We start from the raw sequence: 27,528 nt of genomic DNA, 5'->3' as shown, positions 1-27,528 counted from the left end.
GGCCCCCTCTTCAGTCTGGAAACTTCTAGAGGCTCCTGGATGTCCAAATGCCCGGGAAAGTCATCGATTTAGATACACGACTGACTGAGTTTATACGTGTGCATGTGGCAGATATAATGTGGGATGGGCATATATTCTAGTTGGAGGATTACAGTAGTACATAAAGTATTAGTAATAATAGAGGGGGTCAGAGCCTGATCAGCAAGCACTGAGAGTCAGAGGAAAATTAGGACAATAAATATTTGAGGGGATTGGGGATTTGGGGGGAAAGATCCCATCAAGCTGGAGGGGTCAGAGAAAGATTTTAAGAACGGGCCTTGCAGAGTGGATAAAATGAAGATTTGCATGTAGGAAAAGGAAGGGCTGTGCTGCCCGGGGGGACGAAGACCCCTGCCGTCCGCCTCCCTGTTGTCAACACCGGCCTGGTAGGTGTCTTCCAACCTTTCCAAAGTGTGGGGCACCAGCTCCGTGCAGAGTTCTTTGGTTTTAGGTCGTGAAGGGCCACAATCCGCTGCTGTGATAAACTGGGCTGGGTGGGATGGAACCTCTCCCCTCGGCGTGTCCAGGGAGGCCTTGCCGTGTGGCTGGATGCTGTGTGTGTCTCTGTCTATGTGTGTGTCTGTTTGGGGGGGTGTGTGTGTGAGTCTGTGCCTGCACCCTGCAGCCCTCCCTCCCGTGCCTTGAGGAGCTGGCCCTGGGGCCCTGCGGTCCCCCTCTAAGGCTGCCCAGCTCTCCCGCCCTATGTTATTATCTGTTGGGTTGAGAGTTCCATGGCCCCTTTTTTCTTGATTCTCTTCCTCAACCCGGGGACTGTCATCCCCTTACTGACCTCTCTCTTCTCATTTATTACCTGGGAAAGTGTCCTTTTCTCTCCTTACTTTATATGCTCCTTCTGAGCGGTCTGACCTACTTCAAACACTTACGACTGTCACCGTATACCCCGGCAACTCCAAAATCAATACCTCAAGCTTTATTTTTATTCTAAATTGAGCTGCAGTCACATTCCCGTATTTCCTTTTCCTGAGGGACGTCGTTAGGTGTTTCAAATCGAACATGTTAAAAATGGAGCTCATTTCCTTCTTCCTAAAAACACCCCTCGTCTCCTTCGCCCTTCACCTTCCTTATTCAACTTGTTCCGAGCTGTGTCAAGTGTATCTCAGATTTGTTCCCCAAACTGACCCGACTTCTTACCCTGTGTCATTACCAGACCACCTCTCAGCAGCTCAGAAGCCGTGAACTCAATTGGCTGCCTCCAGAATCTCTCCTCTTGGGTTCATTTGAACATTGATGTTCCTAAAAATACATTCTGGCTTCTCACTGAAAACTTAGACCCTTCCATATCGCCTTCCTCCTGTCCCCATCCCATATCTTATGCTCTTTTATATCTCACTTCTCACCATTCTATACACTATGAACCAGCTCATGCCTCTGTATGTGCTGTTCCGGTATCTGGAATGCCTTTCCTGTTATTTCTCTTCTGATGAGCTCCTATTCATCCTTCAACACCTGTGGGATTTTGTTTTGTTTTAATTTTTAAATGTGTATTTCTTTTTGAGAGAGACACAGAGCACGAGTGGGGGAGGGACAGAGAGAGAGGGAGACACAGGATCCGAAGCAGGATCCCAATGCGGGGCTCAAACTCCCCAACTGCAAGGTCACGACCTGAGCCGAAGTCGGACGCTCAACCGACTGAGCCACCCGGGCACCCCGACACCTGTGTTTCGATCAGAGCCCCTACCATGAAGATGAAACAGTCATCGCTCGAACTCCAGGAAGGCAGAGAGCTCGGCAGCCCCCCATCACGGTGTGGAACCATCCAGCTAAGGCTCTCTGGCCCTGCTGCTCTCGCTGCCCCTTCATTTTCTTGCCCGCCCTCTCCCAACCGTCACCTCCATGTCTTCAGCTCATGGAACGGAGAAGAGGAGACCTAGGACCCAGGGAGCACACGTCCCCTTCCCCCTCCTGCTCGTCTTCTTGATATTCTCTGAGGGATCTTCCCCGAGATGATATTCTTGGTTTGCACCGGGTGTTGTGACGACGATGCATTCAGATGGCCGGGACCTCCGGGGGCCTCCCTCTCGCCAGCCCCCTTCCAATCACGTCCTCCGAATGTTAGCTTGATGGTGACGATGCCCAGTTCAAGGGACTGTCTCCTTCATCTGCCAGGAATGCTGGGACCAAGGCTTGGAGAGACATAGGGCATGGCAGAGTGGAGTGCCGTTGGAGGACTCTGGTCCCCCCCACAGGTGCCCTGGAAGGACTTGGTGAGTGGGGCAGGCTCTTGCCTTTGGGCTCAGAACAAGAGTGTGGGCTGGCCAAGCTTCCTCAGTCTCCTTGCTGCACTGAGAGGCGGTCTGTGTTGGCTTCCAGCTGATGGTGGACAAGTTTATCAATCTCTGTATTCCCAAGGCCCGTGTTCAATGAATGAGTGTTCACGGAATGAAAGTCTGGGTGAATTTATTAGAAGAGCTTCAGGGATTTTCCTTGGTTTTACTTTTTGAATAAGGTAAGAAAGGGGCAGATTCTCTGAGCAACCCATTGCCCAAGGGCTGTTACCGGCGCAGGGTGCGGGAGCATGGGACCCTGAGTTCCAGCCCCCATACACGGCGTTCCTCTGTCTTCTCTGACCCTTCGACCGGGGGGAAGGGATCCAGCAGGCTTGCGGTCTTCAGCAGTGTTAAATAACTAACAAAAACCCAACTGGGGGCGTTTTAAAGATCTAATTGTCTTTATTAATGAATTCGAGAATCAGGCAGCATCCCACCTGGCAAGGAGAGGAGAACTCAGAGGAATTGTAAAATCTGGAGGGTTTTTAGAAGGAGGGTGTGCTGGGGCGCCTGGGTGGCGCAGTCGGTTAAGCGTCCGACTTCAGCCAGGTCACGATCTCGCGGTCCGTGAGTTCGAGCCCCGCGTCGGGCTTTGGGCTGACGGCTCAGAGCCTGGAGCCTGTTTCCGATTCTGTGTCTCCCTCTCTCTCTGCCCCTCCCCCGTTCATGCTCTGTCTCTCTCTGTCCAAAAATAAATAAAACGTTGAAAAAAAAAAAATTTAGAAGGAGGGTGTGGCAAGAAAGTGATTAGCAAAAGAAAGGGATTGTTCCAGGCCAAGCCCCTTTCCCTTAGGGGGAAAGGTGGGGTTTTACCAAGTCAGTCACCTCACCTTCCTTCACGGGATGAGGAAGGCCCCAGAACCAGGCTCCCCAGCCTCGACTAAACAATTCCCTAAACAATTCCCGACGGAGGGGTTAAAAGCGCATCTCTGCGGGAGGTAAAAACTGCATCAGCTGAGCTGGTAAGCCCTAGTTTGGGATCTTGGTCTCAGTAACACCCATTTTCGAAAAAGAAAAGCCTGTGGATTTCTTTTTAACAGCAGCATGCCACGATCAGGGCAGACTTCCGCATCTCAGAGAGGAGACGTCAGTGTTAGATGTGGCCCAAAGGACAAAGCTAACGTTACTGATGTGGGAACAGAGGCAAAAAGAAATATAGATAGAATTAAATTTCCTTATAACCCACAGCCCACTGACAAATACTCGAGGCGGGCAGAGTATGACCTTCCCCCGGGAACTCCCAACTGTCTGAAAGTCAATGCTTTGCTGGAGGGAAAAACAACCTTAGCCTGACAATAGCTAGGCCTCCAGGATCCTGTGAGTCTTTAGCATATGAAAGTCCGTTTGGAAACTTCGCGTCTTCACTTCCCCCAGTTCCCAAGTATATCATCAGTCACCCCTCACAATCCCAGTACAGCACTTTCTGCCCAAGGGTCCTGTCCCCATGCTTTAATAAAACTACCTTTTTGCACGGAAGGCATCTCAAGAGTAGGCTGCAAACCCTAACATTTCCACATCATTACCACTTCTGCCCGGAAGGCAGGAATTGAGTGACCCTTTTGAGCCTCTGCTCTCCCCCCTGTAAAACAGAACCACAACTCCTTCAGAATTACAGAATGCGGGAGCCAGGGGGGAGACCTGGATCCAGTCCCCAGGGACCATGGCTGTAACTTCTGCCCAGTAACAGTTGTGGTGTGCTGTATTTACGTCTGTCTGTCCCACCATAACCAACTCTTCTCTGTCTTTGAAACCTCAGTGCCTTATACCCAGGAAGGCCTCAGGTAAATGTCTGTTGAGTAAATAATGAATACAAGAAGAGAGAGAAAGGAATCGGTGAAGTACAATACAGCCTTCCACAGGACCTGTGAGGTACTTTGTTGCGTTTTGCTGATGGGTTTTTCAAATCCTACTCATGCGTTGAATTATTGGTGCCAAAACTCCAAGTATTTAGAAATTATTTGTGAAAGGTGGAAATTGTGAGAAGTGAGAGGATTCATTTTCAAATACCAAATAAAAGCTGTGCTGTCTAGTTAACCTATTTACAATGGATTTACAACCTATTACAACCTTACAACCTATGCATCAACCAGAGTCCCAAACGCTTAGACACTTCACTTCCTGGTTCTAATCCCTGCCCCTTCATTTCGCGGGCTTAGTTTTCGCGGGCTTTGCAATGAGCATGCGCCAAAGAACTGAAGTGTCTGCCACACCTCAAGGAATGTACATTTGTTCCAATCAGACTACTTTTTGCCTTACATGGGCACAGGTGACTTCCGGGTAAGGCTGTAACCCCTGTAGTGCTCAGCCAATGAGGAACCAGGGGAGGGATTTACCTGTGTAGTGCTCAGCCAATGAGGAATCAGGGGAGGGATTTGCCTCTGTAGGGCTCAGCCAATGAGGCTGAGCATACTAGGGGGAGGGACTTGCATACTAGGAGATAAATTGTCTGCTGCAAGTGCCCCGAGGGGGCCTGTTCATCAGACACCTGGTCTCGCAAGAGCGTTGGGGCCTGTTCATCAGACACCCGGTCTCGCAAGAGCGTTGATTAAAGCCTTGCTTCACTGTGCTCTGAGTCTCCGTGTCCCTCCTTTGATTGGGGTAGTGGGCTTATTTCTCACAAAATCAAGCCTGTGGATTTTATTCCTTGACCTAGAGAAGGAGGTGCCTTCAGAAGGTCCTGGGGGTGGATGAATGTCTCCATCGCACAGGGAGGGGGGGTGGTTCTGACAGGAGAACCTGCCCCAAATAGGGGAACGCGTGGGAAACAGAGGGAGAGGATGATTGAGGCCTGAGCCCGTCTGGAGCAAGCTCTCGGGTGTCAGAGTTTGGCCCGGGAAACAGAGAACCCTTCCTGGGAACCGGAACTGCTGCTGGGGAAGCATGTGCCCAAGCTGTTGGCAACACCTGGTCTAGAAGTTGCGGCTCATCATGGCACAGACCCACCCGCAGGCCACTTGCTGCTCTTGAGCCAGGCTCACCCCCACTGCAGTGCTGGGGACCCCGAACTGTGGGAGTCAGTGCAGACACCCCCTTCCCTGGGTCTGGGATTCACTTGGAGGACTGCCTTTTAAACTTCCTTTTTTTCTTTTTTCTTTCTTTTTTTATTTTTTTAGTGCATTTATTTAAATATTTTGAGAGAGACAGAGCGGGGAGGGGCAGAGAGAGGAAGAGAGAGAGTCCCAAGCAGGCCCTGTGCTACCAGGGCAGAGCCTGGTTAGGGGCTTGAGCTCACAAACAGTGAGATTATAACCTGGGCCGAAACCAAGAATTGGATGCTCAACCAACTGAGCCACTGAGGCACCCCTGCTTTGTATTCTTCTTAAAAGTGCTTTTTCAAACTCTGCCTAGAGAATTGGCCCGGGAAACAGGATGCACAGATTTGAAAAAAAAAAAAATGCTAACTCAGAAGTGAGGAGAAGCCACTGTGGAATTTACCACATCACCTTTGGCTAATAAATAAAAATAAGGTTCTTACCGAGTGAAATAAGAGGCCACAGGAGCACCTAGAACTTCATGACCTTGCAGAAAGACGAAGCTTTCTGCAGACGTTCTGACAAAGCGCTTCCTTCTTTGACATCTCCACAAAACACAAGATTATCTGCAAAGCTGATCTGATGGGAATCAGTGTTTCCAATATTAACAGCTCAAACACCGACGTCAAGTAGGGGCTTGGGAGTTCCTAATTGCTAAACCACATCACATAAGAAGGTAACAATTAAAAGAAAAATCCCAGCATGGTAAAACGTGAAGGAACATTAGCCAGAAATCAGGTCCAACCCCTGTATTTTCAGATGAAGAAGCAGAGGCATGGAAAGTTCCCATAGCCTTGATTGGCAGAATGGAGATTAGAATCCCCAATAATCCCTAATTTGGGCCTCTTTCTGCTATAGTAATGCGTCCCTGAATAACTTGCATAGCAAAATATCTATTTTGTGATTTCTAAATATATATCTAGACATTCCCATTATCCTGTGGCCTTCTTAGTTTGGCATACAAGTTGCACCTAATAAATGTTGCTGAAATGAGATCATCAGCATTTATAGGAACAGAGTCTTTCCTGAAAGGGATTAACCCAGACCTAGAACTTGTTTTGGGTTTGGGGGACTTCCTCTGGCGCATTTAATCAAGAATGGAAAACTTGCCTGAGAAGTAATTGAGACCAAGAAGCGCCATCAGGTGGTTTAAGGACAAATGCCCCCTGGGGTGCGGGGGGCCGTGCACAGCCTTGCTTTGGAGATGGCAGGAAGTGGGGTGAGCTTCGTGCCGCTGCTACACTGATCAAGGAGAACGAGCAGCTCCCAGAAATCCGCTCCACAGTGCGTGGGGAGGTGGAGGCAAAGCGGGGCCGCGGGCTGACAGCTCCTCCATGACCGAGAACGCAGGCGACGATGGAGACGATGACGGGTTTTGCTGAAACTCCCTCATCACATTGATGCTGTGTTTTCAGTGATTTCGGAGCCTTGAACACCTCAGGACCCGGGACTGAGGCTCCGTGGGGGCCGCCCCAACACAAGGCAGCAAAACCGCGTCAGGCTATGGAGGCACTCAGGAGAGCGTGCCCCTCCCGAGCTGTGTGAAGCTGTAGTGACGCCCCAGTTAAGGCCGGAACTCCCACTCCCTGCCTTTTCACGCCGTGCCCCTCTTCTCCCCCTTCATGGCTCAGAAGGAAGGATTTGGCCCCGAGTTTTGCCTCAGGACAGCCTTCCCATGGCTTATCCGATGTGGACCAACGGTGTTTGGAGGAAATGACCTTTTCTACTTAACCAAATCACGGTGCCTCTTTTATCTCACGCCCCGCCGATGTAATTCCCCTTCCTACAGATTGTTCCCGGATCCCATCTCTAGTCTGACCATCCACTCTTGACCCAAGCCCCACCCCTCGCATCTGAAGGTCTGCCGACCAATGACACTCATGTCTCCCTGTCACTTCACATCATTCCGTCTCAAAGTGCACATGTCACCTTGCCCCTCACACTAGCCCTGCTGACTTCTCTATTTCCATTACGGGCCCCCTGCCCATCTCCTCGTCATCTGGGTCTGTGAGTATAGATCATTTTTATTCCATCCTTTCTCTGTTTCGTGTTTGTGCACTGTAAAGCTTTCTTTCCTTTGTCTTTTCGCATCTGCATTTTCCTTTCTAGAAACAAAATCGCCTGGAGAATTCAGGCTCGTGCATTCAGAATTAGTTCACATTCGGCAATTAACGGCGTCAGCCAGTCAATGTTTGCTGGGAGAAAGGACGTGAGAAAGCATCGAGTCTGCAAGCCTTCGTGACACGTGAGTCGCTGGAGAGGCGGGAGCAATGTCTGAATCATCCCCAGCACCCACTTGAGTAGCTGGCACAGTTAACTGAATGCTGGCTACAAGGAAGATGCAGACAGACATTTACTTGGTCCAGTCTCCGTTCTGGCTGATCCAGCTTATTAAACTTCCACAAATAATTTGTATTACTAGGTTTCTCCCTTCTTCAAAGATTGCAGTTTCCCGTTAAAAACTTCTTTTGTGTGTCATTCAAGGACTCCTGCATTCGGCTTCAAGGCAGAGGAGAGAGAGGAGTGTCTGTGTGCGTGTGCGTGCGTGTGTGCATTTGTGTGTTTGTATGTGCGCATTTGGTGTGTTTGTATGTGTCATGCGTATGTATATTTGCGTGTGTTTCTGTGTGTGTGTTGGCATGTGCATTTGTGTGTTTTGTGTTTGCATTTGTGTGTGTGTTTCTGTAGTTGGGGGATAGAGAAAGGGTGAGACGAGGCTGTATGAGGAGGTGCAGTGAGGATAAAAAATAAACCACCAATCCCACACACGTCTCTCCTTGGAACGCAGGTCACTGAGTTTCTGAACCTTGAGGACGGTGCCTGGATTGACCGACAAGCACTTCCTCTCCTTATTTCCACGGCAAGTCCTTTCTTGAGCAGCCTCCTATGATGGGATGTTTACCCAGTATTTACATTTGGTGGAGGATCCGCGGTTGGTGACAGCTGAGGCTTTACAAGGTGAGCTGGTGACTGCGAGCGGGGCCTCTGAGGACGTCTCCTGCCTTGCCACTGAGTTACGACAGGCCGAACGGGAGGACGCGGTCAGAGCCGGCCACTGGAGCAGACCACAGTGTGCCCTCCCCAGTGAGCTCCCCTGAAGTGGCCTGGAACCTGTACAGAGGGGGGAGGGAAGTACCACCGATGGTGAGCGTGCCCATGACCTTGACCACAGAACCGCATCAGGCAAGCTGACATCCTGAGAGCCGCTCTCCGAACCTGCACCTGGCCCACTCACTGGGGCCAGGCTGGCAGCCAGCATCCGGGAGTCGAGGAAAGGGGACAGTGGTGGCTTCAGAGGCTAGACGCAGAGAGAGAAGCAGAGTCAGGTGGGAGGGCTGAGGCAGGATTTCACGGACTCTGATCCTGTTTCAGAGTAAAACGGCCAAAGGGAAGGAGAAGCCTGGATAGCGTGTTTACATCAGGAGAGGCTCTTTCCATTAGCTATTGTGCAAGACAGCAGGAATGGTGCCTTCCACTCCACGATTGATTCCTCGTGATTTTCCTTTCATATATCAGAAAGCCAGGCTTTCTCCGCTGCAAACACACCGGGAGCAACCAAAGTAGCAACACCGGCTTTTTCGAGAAGTGAGGTTAATTATTCGGAGGCCATCTGAGTTTTAAAACCATCTGGTCAACATTGCAGAGACAGGAGTCTCCAGTAGATGGCAGCACTAAGACAGGAGCGCCACATAGTCTCAGACTCCAGAACATTCACGTCGTGCGTGAGCAGCCGCACTCCTCGTGTTGGAACCTGTGTTATGACTCATTACCAATGAAAATATTCACTAAATGTGCTATAGTCATAACAGGATGAGTCACTCATTCAATCTTATTCACTCGTAAAATAAGAGAAATAAGAAAGTCCACTTTTCCTGCAACCTCTAATCCGAGGGCTGTGTGTTTGTGTCCCAATTTCCAGAAAATAAACGTGGTGAATACTGTTGAAATTCATTGCTTCAACCAGGAACACCATCTTTTGCTTGGACACTTGCTTTTGCTATAAGATCTGAAAAACTGAAATTTTGGATTTCTCCTATGTAATACAGACTTTTGGTAAAAGGGACGTGCAGTATTTTGGGTGTCTCAGAAAGTAAACTGGTCTTTTTTTCTGGACAACAGAAGATTGAACTTAGTTGCTTTAGTGACAGGTTAAGAGTTAAGTATATTCCTAGAAAGGCATATGCTCTTTTTGTTAAAATAAGTAGGCTGAAGTATAAACCTAATTTTTATTCCAAAAGAAATGCAGAGCTTCCAAAATAAGTGTCTGTATATGCATGTACTTTGTAAGCGTATATATTTATAGCTTAGCATATTTTTCTTATTTAAGAGTTATATATCTGCCATGAATCTCTGGTATATAGAAATAGATCACAATTCACATCGTAGGAAAAGTTCTTTAAAGTATAATTTCATTTTATACTAAGACTGTAGATGGATGTTGCCTTAGAGGTCTGTCCTTGGGCCAAGTGGTATTTTTTTTTAAGTTTATTTATTTGAGGGGGGAGAGGGGCAGAGAGAGACAAAGAAGGAGGCAGATAGAATCCCAAGCAGACTCCACACCCTCAGCACAGAGACTGCCACAGGGCTTGAACCCACGAACCGTGAGATCATTACCTGAGCCAAAACCAAGAGTTGGACGCTTAACTGACTGAGCCACCCAAGTGCCCCAAGCCAAGTGTTATTCTTAAAAGCAAGCCAGCCTATGGCTAGCTGTGTGTAGCTGGCAAATCCCAGAGCTAACTGTGAAGCACAGGGCACCTTACCTTAGTAGATTGCCCCGAGTGGTGGAAATTGCATTTGGGATAAAAGACAGTTCATCTGAATGTACCTGAAATTCCTTAGAGGGCCATGGTGGAGACAGATAGTCGTTCTCTGAAAATGGAATATGCTGACTCTTGCTGTCCACAGTCCTGTGTGCACTCTGTGATATTTTGTTATCATACATCTAAGAAAAATCATTTTTACAATTGTTTCAACTCTATCGCAGAGGACCTGAATCCCAGTCCCACCAGCGAAACTTCTCGATGTATTCTGTAAGTGGCACACAGGCAGAAGGGACGATAAAGGGTCTAAAAGCTTTAAAAAAAAAGTCGCATTCAACCTTTGCCTCTGTTTCTTTGTCTATAAAATAAGGGCTGTGGCTGGTGTGGCTTCTAAGGGCTCTTTCAGCTTTCACATTTCAATATTTCCTCTTCTGGAGGTTCTGGGAGAGGGTTGAGGATTTAGCTCCTCCCCTTCCTTCTGTGCAACTCTGCCAGAAGTAAGAGAGAACGTTCTTTTTGTTTCGGCATATTCAAATAAGCTGGCCAAAAGGATAGTATGGAAGAAACATAGTGGGCCTTCCGTGATTCCCCAAAACCTAAGTCCTTATTTTTAACATACAGCTTTTTGTACTAGCTCCCTAAGTCTCAGATCCTTACAAAGGTAAATATTGTGCTCTCTGTAACTACATTCAGAAAACCAATTCTCTATATCTGTCTGGATTGCCTCCTGGCAGGAAGCAAATGTCAGCTCATTCCTGTGTAATCGATCCGCGGCATCTTAGTTTCGAGGCTTAGCCAAAGTAGTTACTAATAGATTTTAGATGACAGATATGGCATTTTCTTCTCTTGTCCTTCAGTGGGAAAATCAGAAGGACAGAACTGCGATAGTAGGGTTTTGATGTCTTCGTGGTAATGTGAGGGAGGCTGAAAACAATGTTAAGAAAGAAAATATTGGAATATGTATATGTCAATGATGTTTCACTTGTCTTCTTAATGAACACAAATTTATGGAATAAGTCTGGCGGGTACACTAAATTTGTTTGCATTATTGTCAGATTTCATTAAACTTGGGACCAGGTTTAAAAGCACCAGAACAATGCATGGAACACAGTCACTCAACAAATGTTAATACCATTTTTTATAGAGTGTACTTGAAGGGTGATTATTTGTAATCGTCTCAGGAATATCTAGATTATTTACATGACAGCAGCTCACATTAGAAGACTGGAGAGAAATAGATAGTCTTCAATGAACGTTGGCTAGTTTCACACAGTATTTTCTTAGACCTTAGTGTAAGACCTAAGTCTGATGAGGCCTAAGAACCTTGAAGATGAATTATCCTGAAATATCTACAATGAAATATTCAAAACACATGTGGCCCCTGAGGCCTATTTTACCCCCTGTGGTCCTCATTCCTCTAATTTCAAATATAAGGGCGCGAAGATCAATGTCTCCAGGAGGTTTTGGTCTTGAAGTTTTCCTTGTAAACTCTAGAAACATGGGTAACATGGCATAGGTACCAAGTGTTCGCTAGGGTTTCTCAGGGCACCAACTCTCAAGAAGAAATAAAATTTACTACTACATAAGACGGATCTGCCGGCCCCAGTAGTTAAGCACACTTGCTAATAGGTGTTATATTTTCACAAGATCTGCACCAAAAGAGCCTTATTTCTTGATTGATGGCTGAAACTTCTCTCGGTGATTACCAAACAGCTGAGTCTCAGTGTTCATGATGTGGTTAAAGAGACAGTGGAGATGTTCTATTCATTCTCAAGGTGCCTCAAGATGCAAAAAGACAGGAGAGAACATGGGGCCCGGAGATTCTGGGACTTGGGTGCTCATCAATTATGACCAGAGAAAACAAAAGCCTTTTTCGTTTGCGAGATTGCTCTGACGAGGAACGTGCCAGGGTAATGCGAGTCACAGCCTACGCTTTCTTCTATCACCATAGTTACTGATTTACGGAGTTGTCTTAACTCTCTGAAGTATCAATATGGAATGACTTTATTTTTCCATTAACAGCCATGAGCTGTGCTCTATAGAATACCACAACCTCCTTCTCTCCATTGGACGAGCCCTCCTTAATCAGTCCAATTATATAAACCTTCAGTATTTCCAGTTAGTAGAACAATCTCATGCTAAAAATAACCAGTCCTGTTTATTTTCTTTAAAACCTTAAAATTTTTTTACTGAGGTAAGCTTTATGCAGGAAAATGCATTGTATCTTACACGTAAGATTCAATGACTCAACAAGTGTATATACCTGTATGGGTTGCAAAATGAATACACAAAAATCAGTTGTATTTCAGTTTACTAGCAGTTAAAAATCTGCAAATAAAATTAAGAAAACAATTTCAGGGGCATCTGGGTGGCTCAAGCATCTGACTCTTGATTTCAGCTCAGGTCATGATCTCACAGTTCATGAGATCGAGCCCCATGTCAGGCTTTGTGCTGACAGTGCAGAGCCTGCTTGGGATTTCCCCTGCCCCTTCCCTGCTTGTGCGTGTGCTCTCTCTCTCTCTCTCTCTCTCTCTCTCTCTCTCAAAATAAAAATATAAACATTAATAAAGCCCAATTCCATTACAGTCGCATAAGATAAGAATAAAATATATAAGATCACTTTACAAAATAGTGTGAGACTTGTGCCCTAAAAAAAATGATGATACATTGTTGAAAAAATTTGAAGAAGACTAAGTAAGAGGGAAGACATCCCATGTTAATAGATCAAATGGCTTCGTATTGTCAAAATGGCAATATACCACAAATGGATCCATAGATTTAACATTTAACAGTTTTATCAAAATCCCAGCTACCTTTTTTTTTTTTTTTTTTGGCCAGAAATTAACACACTGGTGCTAACATTCATATGGAAATGCAAGGAACTCAGAATAGCCAAAACAATCTTGAAAAAGAATAAAGTTGGAGAACTCACACCTCGCAATTTCAAAACTTACTTTAAAGTTCCAGTAATCAAGATAGTATGAGACTGACATAAGATAGACATAGAGGTTAATGGAATTAAATTCAGAGCCCAGAGATACACCCTTCCATTTATGGTCAATTAATTCTTGAAAATAGTGCCAAGACCATTTAACAGGGAAAGAACAGTCTTTTCAACAAATCGTGTCAGGACAACTGAATATTTGCATTAAAATAAAATAGTTTGACTTCTACTCACTCCACACGCAAACTTAACTCAAAATGTATCATCGTCCTAAATGTAAGAAAGAAAACTCCAGAGTAAGCTTCATTAACTTGGATTAGGTCATGGTTTCTTAGCCATGACACCAGGAGCACAAGCAATAAAAACAAAAACAAAAACAAAATAGAAAAATTGAACTTCATCAAAAGAAAAAACTTCTGTACTTCAAAGGATGCCACCAAAAAAGAAGGGGAAAAAAAGGTAACCCATAGAATGGGAGAAAATATACACAAATCGTATCTTAAAAGGGACTTGTTACATAAAAGACACAAGTCAAAATGAAGATTTGAATAGACATTTTTCCAAAAAGGTGTGCAAATGGCCAATAAGCACATGAAAAGATGTTCAACATCGCCGATGATGAAGGAAATGTAATCAAAATCATAATGAAGTGCATAGCCAAGGAAGCCATCAACAAAATGAAAAGGCAACCTAAGGAATGGGAAAAAATAGATATTCTTCCAAAGAAGACATACGTGTGGCCGACAGGTACATAGGAAGATGCTCAACATCACTAATTATCAGGAAACTGCAAATCAAAACCATAATGAGATCCCATCATAACTGTTAGAATGGTTATTGTCAAAAAAGCAAAACATAGCAAGGGTTGGCAAGGCTGTGGAGAAAAGGGAGCCCTTGTGCACTGTTGGTGGGGATGGAGACTGGTACAGCCACTATGGAAAAGAGTATGGAGGTTCTTCAAAAGATTAAAACTAGAACTACCATACGATCCAGCAATTCCACTTCTGGGAGTTAATCCGGATACAACAAAACACTAACTCGAAAAGATATCTGCACCCTCAGGTTCACTACAGCATTATTTACGATAGACAAGATATGCAAACAACCTAAGTGTCCAACAATAGATGAATACATCAAGAAAATGTGGTACATATATACAGTGGAAAATTACTCAGCCATAAAAAAGAAGGAAATACTGCTATTCACGACAGGCAACATGAATGGACCTGAGGGCATTATGTTAAGTGAAATAAGTCAGGAAGAAAAAAACAAATGCCGTATGATCTCTCTTATTTGTGGAATAATCAATCAATCAATCAGTCAGTCAATCAAACCAAACCCATAGATACAGAGAACAGATTAGTTGTTACCAGAGGCAAGGGACTGAGGGTAAGAGAAATGGGTGAACTGTTTTTGTTTTTGCTTTTATTTTTTAAAAGTTTTCTTACTGCTTATTTATTTTTGAGAGAGAGACAGACCGCAGGCAGGGTGGGGCAGAGAGAGAGGGAGACACAGAATCCGAAGCAGACTCCAGGCTCCGAGCTGTCAGCACAGAGCCCGATGTGGGATTCGAACCCACAAACCGTGAGATCATGACCTGAGCCGAAGTCAGATGCTCAACCAACTGAGCCACCCAGGCGCCCCTGTTTTTGTTTTAGTTTAAATAAGTTGAATTAAAAAATAATTTCTCCCCAAATATTATTTCCTCCTCTGCCTCCATCATGTCTGTGGCATGCGATCATTTCTCCTGCTATCACCCTAGCTCAAAAACATACACTGCGTGACTGCAATAATCTCAGTGATTCTCAGCTCCGATACCACATTGGAATCACCTAGAAGAGCTTTAAAAACATTCTATGTCTGGTCCCAACCTCAGAGATTCTGGACCTGGCTGAGGCCCCAGTATTGGCATTAAAAAAGAAAAAAAAAACTGCTTAGGTGTTTCTAATATGCACCTAGGACTAAGGACCAGCAGCTAACCAGTTTCTCCCCATCTTTAATCCATTTTGCATATTGGATTATGACTGTAAAGGAGTCTTGCTTCATATATACCCACTGAAAAGCTTCAATTCATTAGCACCTACGTGATCATTTCCAAACTCGTGCTTTAACTTCTGCTACCCCATAACCTGACCCCGTCCCACCCTCTTAGCATGAATCCGTGATTTGCTGATACTCTATCTCCTGGACCAGCCTTGGAATATTCTGCCTTCATGCATTGTTGATATTCTTTCTCCGTGTACTTATTTCTGCCTGCTGAGAATACGTTCAACATTGCTGGGTTTCCAGCCCAAAACCTTTCTTTATTGGGCCACCTGATCACGTTTTCCCCTAAAATCCAAATCATTTCCAACTGATGCCAGAGTCCTGGCTCCTTTTTCACCACGGCCTACTTGCTGGTTGAAAGGTCAGGCTTTTGCAATACACAGAACACCTCCCATCCTGGTTTCTCTGGCAGAGTGACTTTAGGGGTGCAGTGGGGTCTCCTTGAGTTTTGTTTCTACGTCTGTTAAACAAGAGCACCCACCTCTTAGAGTTGTCTGAGGACTAGGTTAAGTGAAATAGCATAGAAAATGTCCCTCATATAAGAAGTGCTAGATAAATGCCAGCTAGTTATTATTTTCATTACTGTTATCGCTGTCTACCTGTGTGTGCCATCACCCCAAATAGACTATAAGACATTGGAGTAGAAGACAAAGGCTTATAAAACCTCTTACGCTCACAGTGTCTGTTGTTCCTTGAACATGGTAAGTGTTCAGCATGCTTATTGAACAAATAATTTTATAGCTAGTTCTAAATATATCAAAGGCAATTTAAGTGGCTGTGACCTCTAGCCTGGCTGTAGAACTCTTTGGTCGTGGATAGATTATATATGATATTCTGCTTTAAAAGCTTATCTTTTGGGGCACCCGGCTGGCTCAGCCAGTGGAGCATGTGACTCTTGATCTCGGGGTTGTGAGTTTGAGCCCCACTTTGTGTGTGGAATTACTTAAAATCTTTAAAGAAAAGCTTATGTTTTTAGAATATTGTTTAGAAAGAGATATAAAAATACCTTGAAGCATTTAGAAATGTTTACAATTCCCTGGGTGTAGTTCAAATGTCACTCTTTCTAGATCCTTAAGTATCCTGAGATTCCACTAAATATATTTGGTCTATCCTCCCCGAAATGAATGTTCCTATAATCCTAACAGGTGGAACATGAGGTGGAATTCTTTTGAGGCCAATTTCCTGATTTTTATTAAGAAAAGTGACTTATTAGTATTGGGCGTTTTTTTTTTTGTTTTAGTATTTTATTTTTAAGTAATCTCTACACCCAATGTGGGGTACCAATGTGAATAAAAATGGATATCTTTTTCTTGTTTAATTGATAAGGAAAGCATTTAATAGTTCATCATTAAGTGTGATATCCTAGGTTTTTTGTTAAATATATTTTATTTCTAGTTTCCTGAGTGTTTTGGGGGCAAGGGGGGAGGGAGAGAGAGAGAGAGCGTGCGCACACACCAATGGGGGAGGGGCAGAGGAAGAGGGAGAGGAGGACAGAGGGATAGAGAGGGAGCGAGAATCTTTTAATTTTTTTTTTAAATGTTTTTTTATTTATTTTTCCGAGAAAGAGAGACAGAGCACAAGCAGGGGAGGGGGAGAGAGAGGGAGACGCAGTAGTTGAAGCAGGCTCCAGGCTCTGAGCTGTCGGCACAGAGCCTGTCGCAGGGCTCGAACTCACGAACTGTGAGATCGTGACTTGAGCTGAAGTTGGAGGCTTAACTGACTGAGCCACCCAGGTTCTGAGAGAGAGAGACAGAGAGACAGAGAGAGAGAATATCTTAAGCAGCTCAGCTTCAAGCGTGGAGCCCTGACGAGAGGCTTAATCTCACAACGACCATGAGATCATGACCTGAGTTGAAACCAAGAGTCAGATATCTAACCAACTGAACCACCCAGGAGACCCTCCTGAGTGTTTTTTATGACTGGGTCTCAAATTTTATGAAATGCTTTTTTAGCATATATGGATATATGACTTTTCTCATTTATTTCTGTTAATATAATGAATTACACTGATTTTCAAATGTTAAACCAACTTCTTATTTCTAGAATAAGCCCCAATAATCTTTCGTGTTAACAACAGTCCTAGAAAAAGGAGGTTTCCATATAAATAAGGTTTATTATCACCCTAAGAACAAAACGTTTCTCTAATCCTTTTTTTGGGTGCAGTGAGAATATTTTTAAATTGTTTTGCTGGCTTTTATGCCCCTATAATCATAATATAATGAACACAACTACATTTTTTCCTAATGGCGGAGACATATTGTCACGGACATTTATTCCACAAATATTTGCTATGTGCCTTTTATTCTCTGTTCTGGTTAATGAATTAATGACCGTTAGTTAGAATATTTAAAGGATAGGAAGTGCATTTAATAACTACATCACACACTAGCTTTGGTATTTATTTATTTATTTATTTATTTATTTATTTTAACGTTTTATTTATTTTTGAGACAGGGAGAGACAGAGCATGAACGGGAGAGTCAGAGAGAGAGGGAGACACAGAATCTGAAACAGGCTCCAGGTTCTGAGCCGTCAGCACAGAGCCCGACGCGGGGCTTGAAATCACGGACAGTGAGATCGTGACCTGAACCGAAGTCGGATGCTCAACCGACTGAGCCACCCAGGCGCCCCTAGGTTTGGTTTTTATTGTTGCTGCTGGTGTTGTTTCTGTCGAGTGTTTATGTTGCTTTTTACCTGTTTCTTGCTATCTGACTACCAAGTATTACTTCTTGCTTCTTCTAGTGTGTTCGTTTCTGGCATTCTCCGCCCGCTCCCTGCCTTAACTTGGTTTTTAATGAGGAAGAAATAGTTCACCAACCTTGTTAGAACTATATGCAAAGTAAGAGTAACTCAGTTCTGAGTGAGGGTATATCCATTGTTCCTGGAGAAATGAATTCAGGGTCTTTGTATTACTTATATGGACTGCTTGAGGCCTTGTTCTTATAACACTCTGGTATTCAATTCTGTTTTAAATAATTGAGATCGCTGAAGAAGTGACTATTATGATATTTGAATATATCACAGACCAAGCAGACTTGACTTAATTCAAATTTGAATAACTGATGGGGCGCCTGGGTGGCGCAGTCGGTTAAGCGTCCGACTTCAGCCAGGTCACGATCTCGCGGTCCGTGAGTTCGAGCCCCACGTCGGGCTCTGGGCTGATGGCTCAGAGCCTGGAGCTTTTTTTTTTTGTGTTTCCCCCTTCTCCTGCCCCCCCCCCCCCCCGTTCATGCTCTGTCTCTCTGTGTCCCAAAAATAAATAAACGTTGAAAAAAAATTTTTTAAAAATTAAAAAAAAAATTTGAATAACTGAGAGCAATAATAGTGAAGTCAAATACCAGTCATGCACACATTTTATAGAAAGTATAAAAATTTCACATAAGATATAAAATCAACTTCTTGTATACAACATAATTTAAAAATTGTAGCTTATAAATTCAGTTAATAAGTTCTACTTATTTATAATAACAAACCAGATCAGTTAGAAAGATTTTTTTTTAATTGTTTTTTTAACATTCATTTATTGTTGAGAGACAGAGCATGAGCAGGGGAGGGGCAGAGAGAGGGGGAGACACAGATTGGGAAGCAGGTTCCAGGCTCTGAGCTGTCAGCACAGAGCCCGGCGCGGGGCTCGAACCCCCAAACCGGGAGATCATGACCTGAGCCGAAGTCGGTTGCTGAGCCACCCAGGCGCCCCTAGAAAGATCTTTGTAAAAGCCCTATTCTCAAGAATAGCTTATATGCCCTTGTCACCACTTGACCATCACCCAGTGCTGCCTTCTGTACATTTGTTTTCTTTTTTACTTTGCTTTACCCACAGCTCCTGGTCCGGTCTCCAGGCGAATCGCTGGAGAGTTTATCAGATACTATGTACCAGTTTGGCTGGAGCCACCAGGAACCCGAAGTCGAAAACGCTCCTCAAATTGTTCACAGTCTAACGCGAAGGTGCACATGTGGGGTGGGCTTGCACGTTCCCGCTCCCCCCGGGGACTTTTGGCAATGTCTGGAGCTGTTTTGATCTTGGTTGTCGCAGGACTGGGGGGAGGGATGGGAGATGCTCGCTTTCGAGCTACTGGTATCTGGTGGAGAGAGGGCAGGGCTGCTGCTAATCTCCCAGCTCGAGCAGGTCAGGCCCCACAGCAATTATCCAGGCCTGAAAGTGGCGAGGCCAAGGAATCCTGTCCTAAAGTGACAACGATCACACAAACAGGTAGAAAACCAAGGGGTAGAAATGGCAAACCAGGGAAGGGCTGTTTTTGAGGATATCTTTTCTTCTTCGATCGGTTTGTTGAAACTTTTTTATCATGAGGGCGCCTGGGTGGCTCAGTCGGTTACACACCACACCGACTTTGGCTCAGGTCGTGATCTCGTGGTTCGTGGGTATGAGCCCCGAATTGGGCTCTGTGCTGACAGCTCAGAGCCTGGAGCCTGCTTCGGATCCTGCGTCTCCCTCTCCCTCTGCCCCTCCCTCATTCACGCTCTGTCTCTCTCTCTCTCAAAAATGAAAAAACATTAAAAAATTAAAAAAACACTTTTTTATCATGGAAAAATTTTAAACATATACAAAATACAGAGAAGAGTATAATATACCCCATGTACCAGCTTCAACCATTGTCAACACGTTGTCAGTCTTGTCTCAGATATACGTGGCCCCCTCACTTAGACAGATTATTCTAAAGCAAACCCAGACATCATATACTTTCATTTGTAACGACTTCAGCATGTACCTCTAAGAGATAGAGGGCTCTTTTCAAAATCATAATTCTTTATTTTTAATCACAGCAGAAAAAATCATTAATCCGTAAATGCTTTCTTTACACGAAAGAAACCTGACCCCATGGATTTAAAAAAAAATTTTTTTTTTTTAACGTTTTTTTATTTTTGAGATGGAGAGAGACAGAGCATGAATGGCGGAGGGACAGAGAGAGAGGGAGACACAGAATCTGAAGCAGGCTCCAGGCTCTGACCCATCAGCCCAGAGCCTGACTTGGGGCTCGAAATCACGAACCGTGAGATCGTGACCCAACCTGAAGTTGGACACTTAACCGACTGAGCCACCCAGGCCCCCTGGATTTTTTTTTTTATTCTATGCTATTAATAGATATCTGCATTCCCTGTGTCTTCTAGTCTCCAGGTGAGCAGGAGAGTTGAAATCTTTCTTTTTTGTGTACCTTATCGATCTGCACAATCTATCAAAAGAGTCCACATGGGTGGGTGCTATTAGAACAATGATCTAATCTGCAAAGTTTGCCCATTTTTTTTTTTTTTTTACATTGGCATGATCCATAGGTCTGATGAAACTTCTGCTGCCTATCCAAATTGTCTGGTTATGACAAGACTAACAAGTAACTGTGTCCTTATTCCAAGTTCATTATTCATGCATCAGAACAGGATGTAATTTCTCAACATGCCTGGCTGCCTTCACTATGAATAAATTAATCCTCATGCAGAATTTCAGCTGGCTCTTGCACTGGGGGGTGGGAGGGGCAGAGGGGTGGAGGGACATTTGTCTTTGGTGGGAGAGCCAACGAGGGGAAATCCACAATGGAGCTCATGAAAATGAGTCAGTAGAGGGCAAAGCCATGAAAATAAACTTCTTGTTTCCGGCTTCCCTTTTTTGTGAAGTGTGTGTGGGGAATCTGAGCACAGCAGACAGCTCTGAGGGCGTCCCAAAGGCATCCACGGCTCTGGAGTGAGGATTCTTGGGTTTGAGATCTCTTTTTTCCTTGCTCCAGTAACTACTACTGTCGGGCCTGTTTTCTGAGCTCTAAAATAGGCCAAGAAATATTACCTGAGGGTGAACAAAATGAGAAAATTAGCACAGCACGCTTGTTATGGTGTCTGGTAAAATAAATGCTTAATAAACGGTAGCCATTATTATCTGCTGTAAGGTGTTCACATTCATTCCAGAAAATGGGTTCGGGGAGTGGATGTCCGGGCCTGTGCTAACATGTCACAGCAGCCACATGTGACGACTGAGTGCTGGAAAGGTGGCCGCTCTGAATTGAGATGTGAAGTAAGCGTGAAATTACCACCCGATTATAAAATCTTAGTTTGATTTTTTTTTTAAGAATGTAAAATACCGGGGCGCCTGGGTGGCGCAGTCGGTTAAACGTCCGACTTCAGCCAGGTCACGATCTCGCGGTCCGTGAGTTCGAGCCCCGCGTCGGGCTCTGGGCTGATGGCTCAGAGCCTGGGGCCTGTTTCCGATTCTGTGTCTCCCTCTCTCTCTGCCCTTCCCCCGTTCATGCTCTGTCTCTCTCTGTCCCAAAAAATAAATAAACGTTGAAAAAAAAATTAAAAAAAAAAAAAAAAAAAGGAAACATGCGGCTTGTATTCTAGTTCTCTGCCATAGTGCTGGTGTAGACGGTGCCTGCGTAGACTTGACGGGGATTGGGCCGGCCTGGGTGCGACGCTTGCCCACAGATGAATGTGTTAAGGAACACACGGGCGCTCCTGAGTCGCGGCGCTCGGCACGGACACAGCACGACCATAAGCCGACATACCTGCCCTCGTGGCCGGTGGTGTTCAGGCCCCAGAGAATCCGTGTCTTACATCTTAATGCCACGAAGGTTTGGGGGGTGCCGTGGCTGACTTTGGGGATGGGGATGGCTCCAGATCCCGGGGAGAATTGGGGGCGGTGGGAGAAGGGAGATGAAGCATTCCGATAAAAGGCAAATTCACTAACGCGCCGAAGGTTCCCTCTCAGCACCCTGCGGCCAGTTTTGGGTAATGAACCATCATTTTGCAGCAGTGCGGCTTACCCGCTGTCCTCCTTCTCTGGCAGCAGCTCTGAATGTGCTCACGAGGTGCTCAGACGCACGCGGGAAGGAGCACAGCGACCGTGGCAGACAGATTTACCTTCCCAGCCGGCACCCCCTCTCCCCCCCCTCCACCCTGCCCCCGCTTAGCACGCAGCCTGCTTGGGCTTCTCTCTCTCCCTCTCTCTCTGCCCCTCCCCCATTCAGAGTCTCTCCCTCTCTCCCTCTTTCTCAAAAAAAACTAATACTTTATTTTTTTCATTTACTCTACACTTTAATAATATATTGAAAGTTTTCACACTTTTAATACCGTTAAATTTTATTTTGGATCCCTTAGATTATTATTGCCAAACAATAGAAATTATGTTAATGTCTTTTTGTAAAGTAATCTCTACACTCAAGTTGGGGCTCGGACTCACAACCCTGAGATCAAGAATCCCATGTTCTTCCTTCTGAGCCAATCAGGCACTCCTGTGTTAATGTCTTAATGCTAAAAACCTAAATAGTGATTTTCGGACTTGACTCATATATAAATCATAGCTCTGAGACACTTATTTTCCTATTCCTCTGTTATGAAGCTATATTTTAAGGTAATAGATACATTTTCTTTGACTGTTTCTTAAGTTGATTTATAACTTTCAGTACTCAGACATAGGTAGGCCTCTGTTCTCTTGACCGCAAATCCATAAATATCAGATGGGCCAGTGTCACTCTGGTGGGCTGGGTGGACATCTGGTGGCCTGCTGATTTCTGAAGTTTGTGACATGAACTAATTTATAAAATGCATCAGAACAAAATAGCTCCTTTTAAAATGCCGCGATAGGGGCGCCTGGGTGGCGCAGTCGGTTAAGCGTCCGACTTCAGCCAGGTCACGATCTCGCGGTCCGTGAGTTCAAGCCCCGCATCAGGCTCTGGGCTGATGGCTCGGAGCCTGGAGCCTGTTTCCGATTCTGTGTCTCCCTCTCTCTCTGCCCCTCCCCCGTTCATGCTCTGTCTCTCTCTGTCCCAAAAATAAATAAACGTTGAAAAAAAAATTAAAAAAAAAATAAATAAATAAAATAAAATAAAATAAAATAAAATGCCGCGATAGACATCTCCTTGGGCAATTGATGTTTCTCTCCCCAGCTGCTTGCTTAGATCCATCCACCTGATGATTGCGGTCAGACTCCTGGTTCTAGTTCACATGCATATCCTGGCATTGTGTTAGAAACATCAAAGCATATTTCAAAGTATGTGCCGTGCCCAATCTTGGTACTTGTCTTCTCTTTCTCATAAATCCCCCTCGAGGCTGCTTCATGGTTTCCCTGCCCACTGACTGCCCGCCCCTTAACAGCACAGTTGTGTCCCTTCCTCGAATACTGTTGAGAGCAGTCTGACATAGAAAGCCCACGATGCCTGTATCGATGCTGTTAAAGTACCTCATTTCACTGTGGTCTAAATGCGTTAATGTAAACATGCTCTGCCTATTTAGGCTTAGGAAGTCACAATTGCCCTTGATCCAGGCCCCAGATTTCTAGCTACCACGAAAGCTCATCACTCAACAGATACACAAACTTCATCCGGATACACACAGTTCCTTGTCCTTTATTAGAGAATGCTAGTCTCAAAATCTTTGCAGCCTTTTCCTTAAAATGACAGGTATTTTTAAAAAGGTAAAGCCAGCGATTCATGAAAATACTCCATCTCACGGCAAGTCATGGTTTGGGCAGAAACGTGCCCTTGGCAAAGTAGATCCCGGGTTTATTTCGCCGTGCCTGTCTCCTCTAGGCTGACTGTTGGCTAGTATGGTTCACCGTTTTCCTCAGAAGGGAAGTAAAAGCTGAGGGATGGGACAGATAGTCGGTTACTCTTCTTTCCAAAGTGCTTACCAATGTGGCTCTCCATAAATCATTACAATAAACGCTATCTATTTACTCTAGTGGCTCTCAAACCCAGGTGGTAGATCCCAATTGTGTCTGGATGCTGGTACAGCCCTGGGTGCTTTGTGTCAACATACATTATTGGTGTAGGCTTCAGGATCATGGGTAATTATGTAGATTTGTGTGCAGTTGTATGTACAAGTCTTAACAGACATTTGAGAGTGGAATAGTCACTATTTATTTAAAAGCTTCTTCTCGACTTATCCTAAAGGCCAATGGTTAAATGTTAACTGGCTAGCGTCAACTTAACGTCCAGTGATATGATCAGAGTTGACATTTATTTTCTGATTGAATTTCGGGCCAATCTTCCAGAAGGTGGGCCTGTCACCTACATGGACTTTGGTCTCCTTGAGGGAGTCCAATTACTTCCCATCGCCCATCAATCGAATTGCCCAGAAAGCCCCAGTGGCTGTTACTTACACAGTTAGTACTGTCTGTTAGGAGTGACACTCTGGGTAGGGGTTTCCCAGTGAGCTCTTAGAAATGAGGAGAGTTTTACGCAGCATTTAATTATCCAGTCTCAGTGTTACGGGTAGCCATTGATTGCCCCAGGGAAACTAAGAACTAAGGGTTCTCAGCTGCAGACCGGGGCCTTGGGTGGAGGCTCATCCTTTTAGGGGCACATTTTTCTCCTCTTGCTCTCAACCTCTAGGCCATGGCTGTTTTGCCTCCCCTACCCCAGTGGATAATATCCTTTCAGGGAAATGTGTAGCGAAGGAGATAAGTATATTTTTTTTCTTTCAACATTTCAGTTGATTAGAAACTTACTGTCTTAAGGGTCTCTTGATGTGTCCCCCACCTTTGTGTCACAAATGTTGTGTGTTGTAATGATGGAACTGCAGCCTGTTTATCTCACTTCGTGCTTTCTTCTCCCTCCAGGTCCTGGGTGCAAGATTCAGCTCCAGCTTTATTCCAGGGAATATGACTCCATCCGCCTTTAGACCGACCTACTATGTGGAAATGTCCAAATGTAGAGGTCTAGTGTATAATTTGTTCATCGGGACAGTTCAAGGCAAGTGTTTCTAGTTGGTCAGCAGCTTTGTTCCTGGGGTGACTTGGGGGCCCAGGATTCATCCATCTCTGGTTCCTTTTTCTCCAGGAGATGGAGAAAGGGAGGATGGAAAATACACCTGTTTCTTAAGCCTTGCTTCAAATGACACATATCCCTTCCACTAACACTCTCTGGGTGAGAACTAATGACATGCCATATCCATATTTTTTTTAAGTTTATTCATTTATTTTGAGAGAGAGAGAGAGCAAATGCATATGTGAGCAAGAGAGGGAGGGGCAGAGAGAGAGGGAGACAGAGAATCCCAAGCGGGCTTTGCACTGTCAGCACAGAGCTCAGCTCGGGGCTCGATCCCATGAACTGTGAGATCATGACCCGAGCTGAAATCTAGAGTTGGGCACTTAACCATCTGAGCCACCCAGCAGCGGTGCCCCCAATGACCTGCCATATCTGGATGCAACAAGGAACTGGGAAATACAGACTTTGGAAGGGTAGCCACTTTCCAGGGACAACTGCCTTCCACGGAAGGAAAGGGATTGTAAAAGCTGGTGAGCAGTCATCTGCCTTTGCTTGAATTCCCTGGACTTTGTAACACCTATTCTCTTCCTGACTGTCTATCAAAATCCTACTCATCTTTAAAAGCTCAGCTTAAATGCCATCTCATTCACAAAGTCCTCCAAGATCTCATTGTTGGAATTCATTGTCCTTCTCCCACATACTTGGCTCATGCCTCTATTATGATACAAGACATGATTTGTTTCCCTGGCCGCCTCTCCAGCCATACAGGGTGAACCTCAGGACTGTGGACTGGAAGTTCTTTCTTTCTATACCTCCCACATCACCTAGAATATCTCTGTACACAGTGTTCCCTCAGCTATTCTGAGAAATGTTATCGGAATTTAATCGCTTGAACGTTAAGTATATAAAATTCCTCAGGAAGTATGATATTGGCCTACCAATAAGCATTTCTTAATTACCTGCTATACGAAACCCACTTCCTGAATTTAAGATGCTTATAATCTAATAAGGATGTCAGACATAAGCCCTTTTAAAAAGACAGAAGAAAATACTTAAATTCTTGAGGTACTGCTAACAAGCCCATCAGTAAACTGGTATTTAACAACTCGGAAACCAGTGACATCTGAGGGTTGCAGTGCTGTTATATATACAATATATACATCAAACATTATCCGTCAGTGAATAAATAATAAAATTCAAATCTTTTGTTATATTTTTTCAAATATAAACATTTTGATTTTATGGGCTTTAAAAATCATTTAGGTATAATTATGCCATATATACAGAATTTATACAACCATGATGAGGTTCTCCGTAATTTACCTCTAGATTGAATCCAAAAGTTAAAATCAATAAATAACATTTATGCTATTTTGGTTACATACATATACACTATGTGCAAAAATGTTTGTATGTATATGCACACCCATTATATATATAGTGACTCTCTATATAGCATATTGCTAAGTCATATGATTATACTTCTCTCTCTGTGGTGCAATGTCATGGCCTCTGCTAATCTCAAAGGAAAAGGCTTAAGTGGGCTATCCTTTTATACATTTCACCAGATGTAACATTACTGAGTATAATGACAGTATAATATGAATGTTTATATTAACTTCTATTACCAGTTAAAGAACGAAAAATAGTGATACTTATAACTGGAAGAAAGGGGAGGAATAGGTGAGGAGGGGATAGATAGATAGATAGATAGATAAATAAATAATATGCTCATCTATCATAGCAAAAAAGTCAATAGTTACACTGCAAGATTCATAAACCAAGAAATAACTGTATGATTATGATTAATGAAAACCAACTACTAGAACACTAAAAACAAACGGCTAAATATCCGATAAAGAGTTAATAGCCAACATATACAAAGAACTCCTACAAATCAATGCAAAAAACCAAATAACCCTATTTAAAAAATGGGTAAAAGACCGGAATAGACATTTCACCAAAAAAGACATACATGGCCAACATGTATATGAAAAGATGCTCTAATTATCAGGGAAATGCAAATCAAAACCACAAGATGTCACCTCACAACTGTTAGAATGGCTATTTTCACACAAAACAAAACAAGTGTTGGTGACAATGAGAAGAAAAGGGAACCCTTGTGCACTGTTGGTGGGAATGCAAATTGGTGCAGCCACTGTGGAAGACAGTAGGGAAGTTCCTCAACAAAATTACAAATAAAGTTACTCTTTGATCCATCAATCCGACTAATGTGTATATATCCAAAGAAATTGAAGTCAGGATCTCAAAGAGATATCTGTACTCTTGTATTCAACGCAACATTATTTATAATATCCAAGAGACGGAAGCAAACTAAATGTCCGTTGAAGGATGAATGGATAAAGAAAATATGGCATATACATAGAATTGGATATTATTGCACCTTAAAAAATCAGGAAATCCTGCTACTTGAGACAACATGGCTGGACCTGGAGGAACGCTAAGTGAAACAAACCGAGCAGGAAAGGACAAAGACTGCGTGATCCCACGTTTATGAGGAATCCAAAGTAGCCAAACTCACGAAACCAGAAAGTAGAGTGGAGTTTGCCAGGGGCTGGGGGGAGGAGGAAATGGGGAGGTGTTGGTGAAAGGGTACAAAGTTTCAGTTATGCGAGATGAATAAACTGGAGATTTTTTGTACAACAGGGAGTCTGTAGTTAACAATACCGTCCTATAGTCTTAAATATT

General features: G+C 44.3%; 1 long non-coding RNA gene across 2 annotated transcripts; it reads left to right on the top strand.

Moving 5' to 3' along the window:
- Positions 1 to 1,618: 1,618 nt before the first annotated feature.
- Positions 1,619 to 9,413, top strand: LOC121012743 (uncharacterized). Of its 2 annotated transcripts, XR_005782270.1 has the most exons (5): positions 1,619 to 2,264; positions 4,084 to 4,196; positions 7,469 to 7,604; positions 8,148 to 8,317; positions 8,732 to 9,413. It is a non-coding gene; the product is annotated as an uncharacterized LOC121012743 (long non-coding RNA). The 2 variants fall into 2 exon arrangements; XR_005782269.1 differs by having other exon boundaries at positions 8,148 to 9,413.
- The last annotated feature ends 18,115 nt before the right edge of the window (positions 9,414 to 27,528 follow it).

This window comes from Herpailurus yagouaroundi, unplaced genomic scaffold, assembly GCF_014898765.1.
Source record: "Herpailurus yagouaroundi ecotype Mexico unplaced genomic scaffold, PumYag 197, whole genome shotgun sequence".
In the NCBI taxonomy this organism is placed as follows: domain Eukaryota; kingdom Metazoa; phylum Chordata; class Mammalia; order Carnivora; family Felidae; genus Herpailurus; species Herpailurus yagouaroundi.
This window is presented reverse-complemented; position numbering and strand designations above follow the sequence as displayed.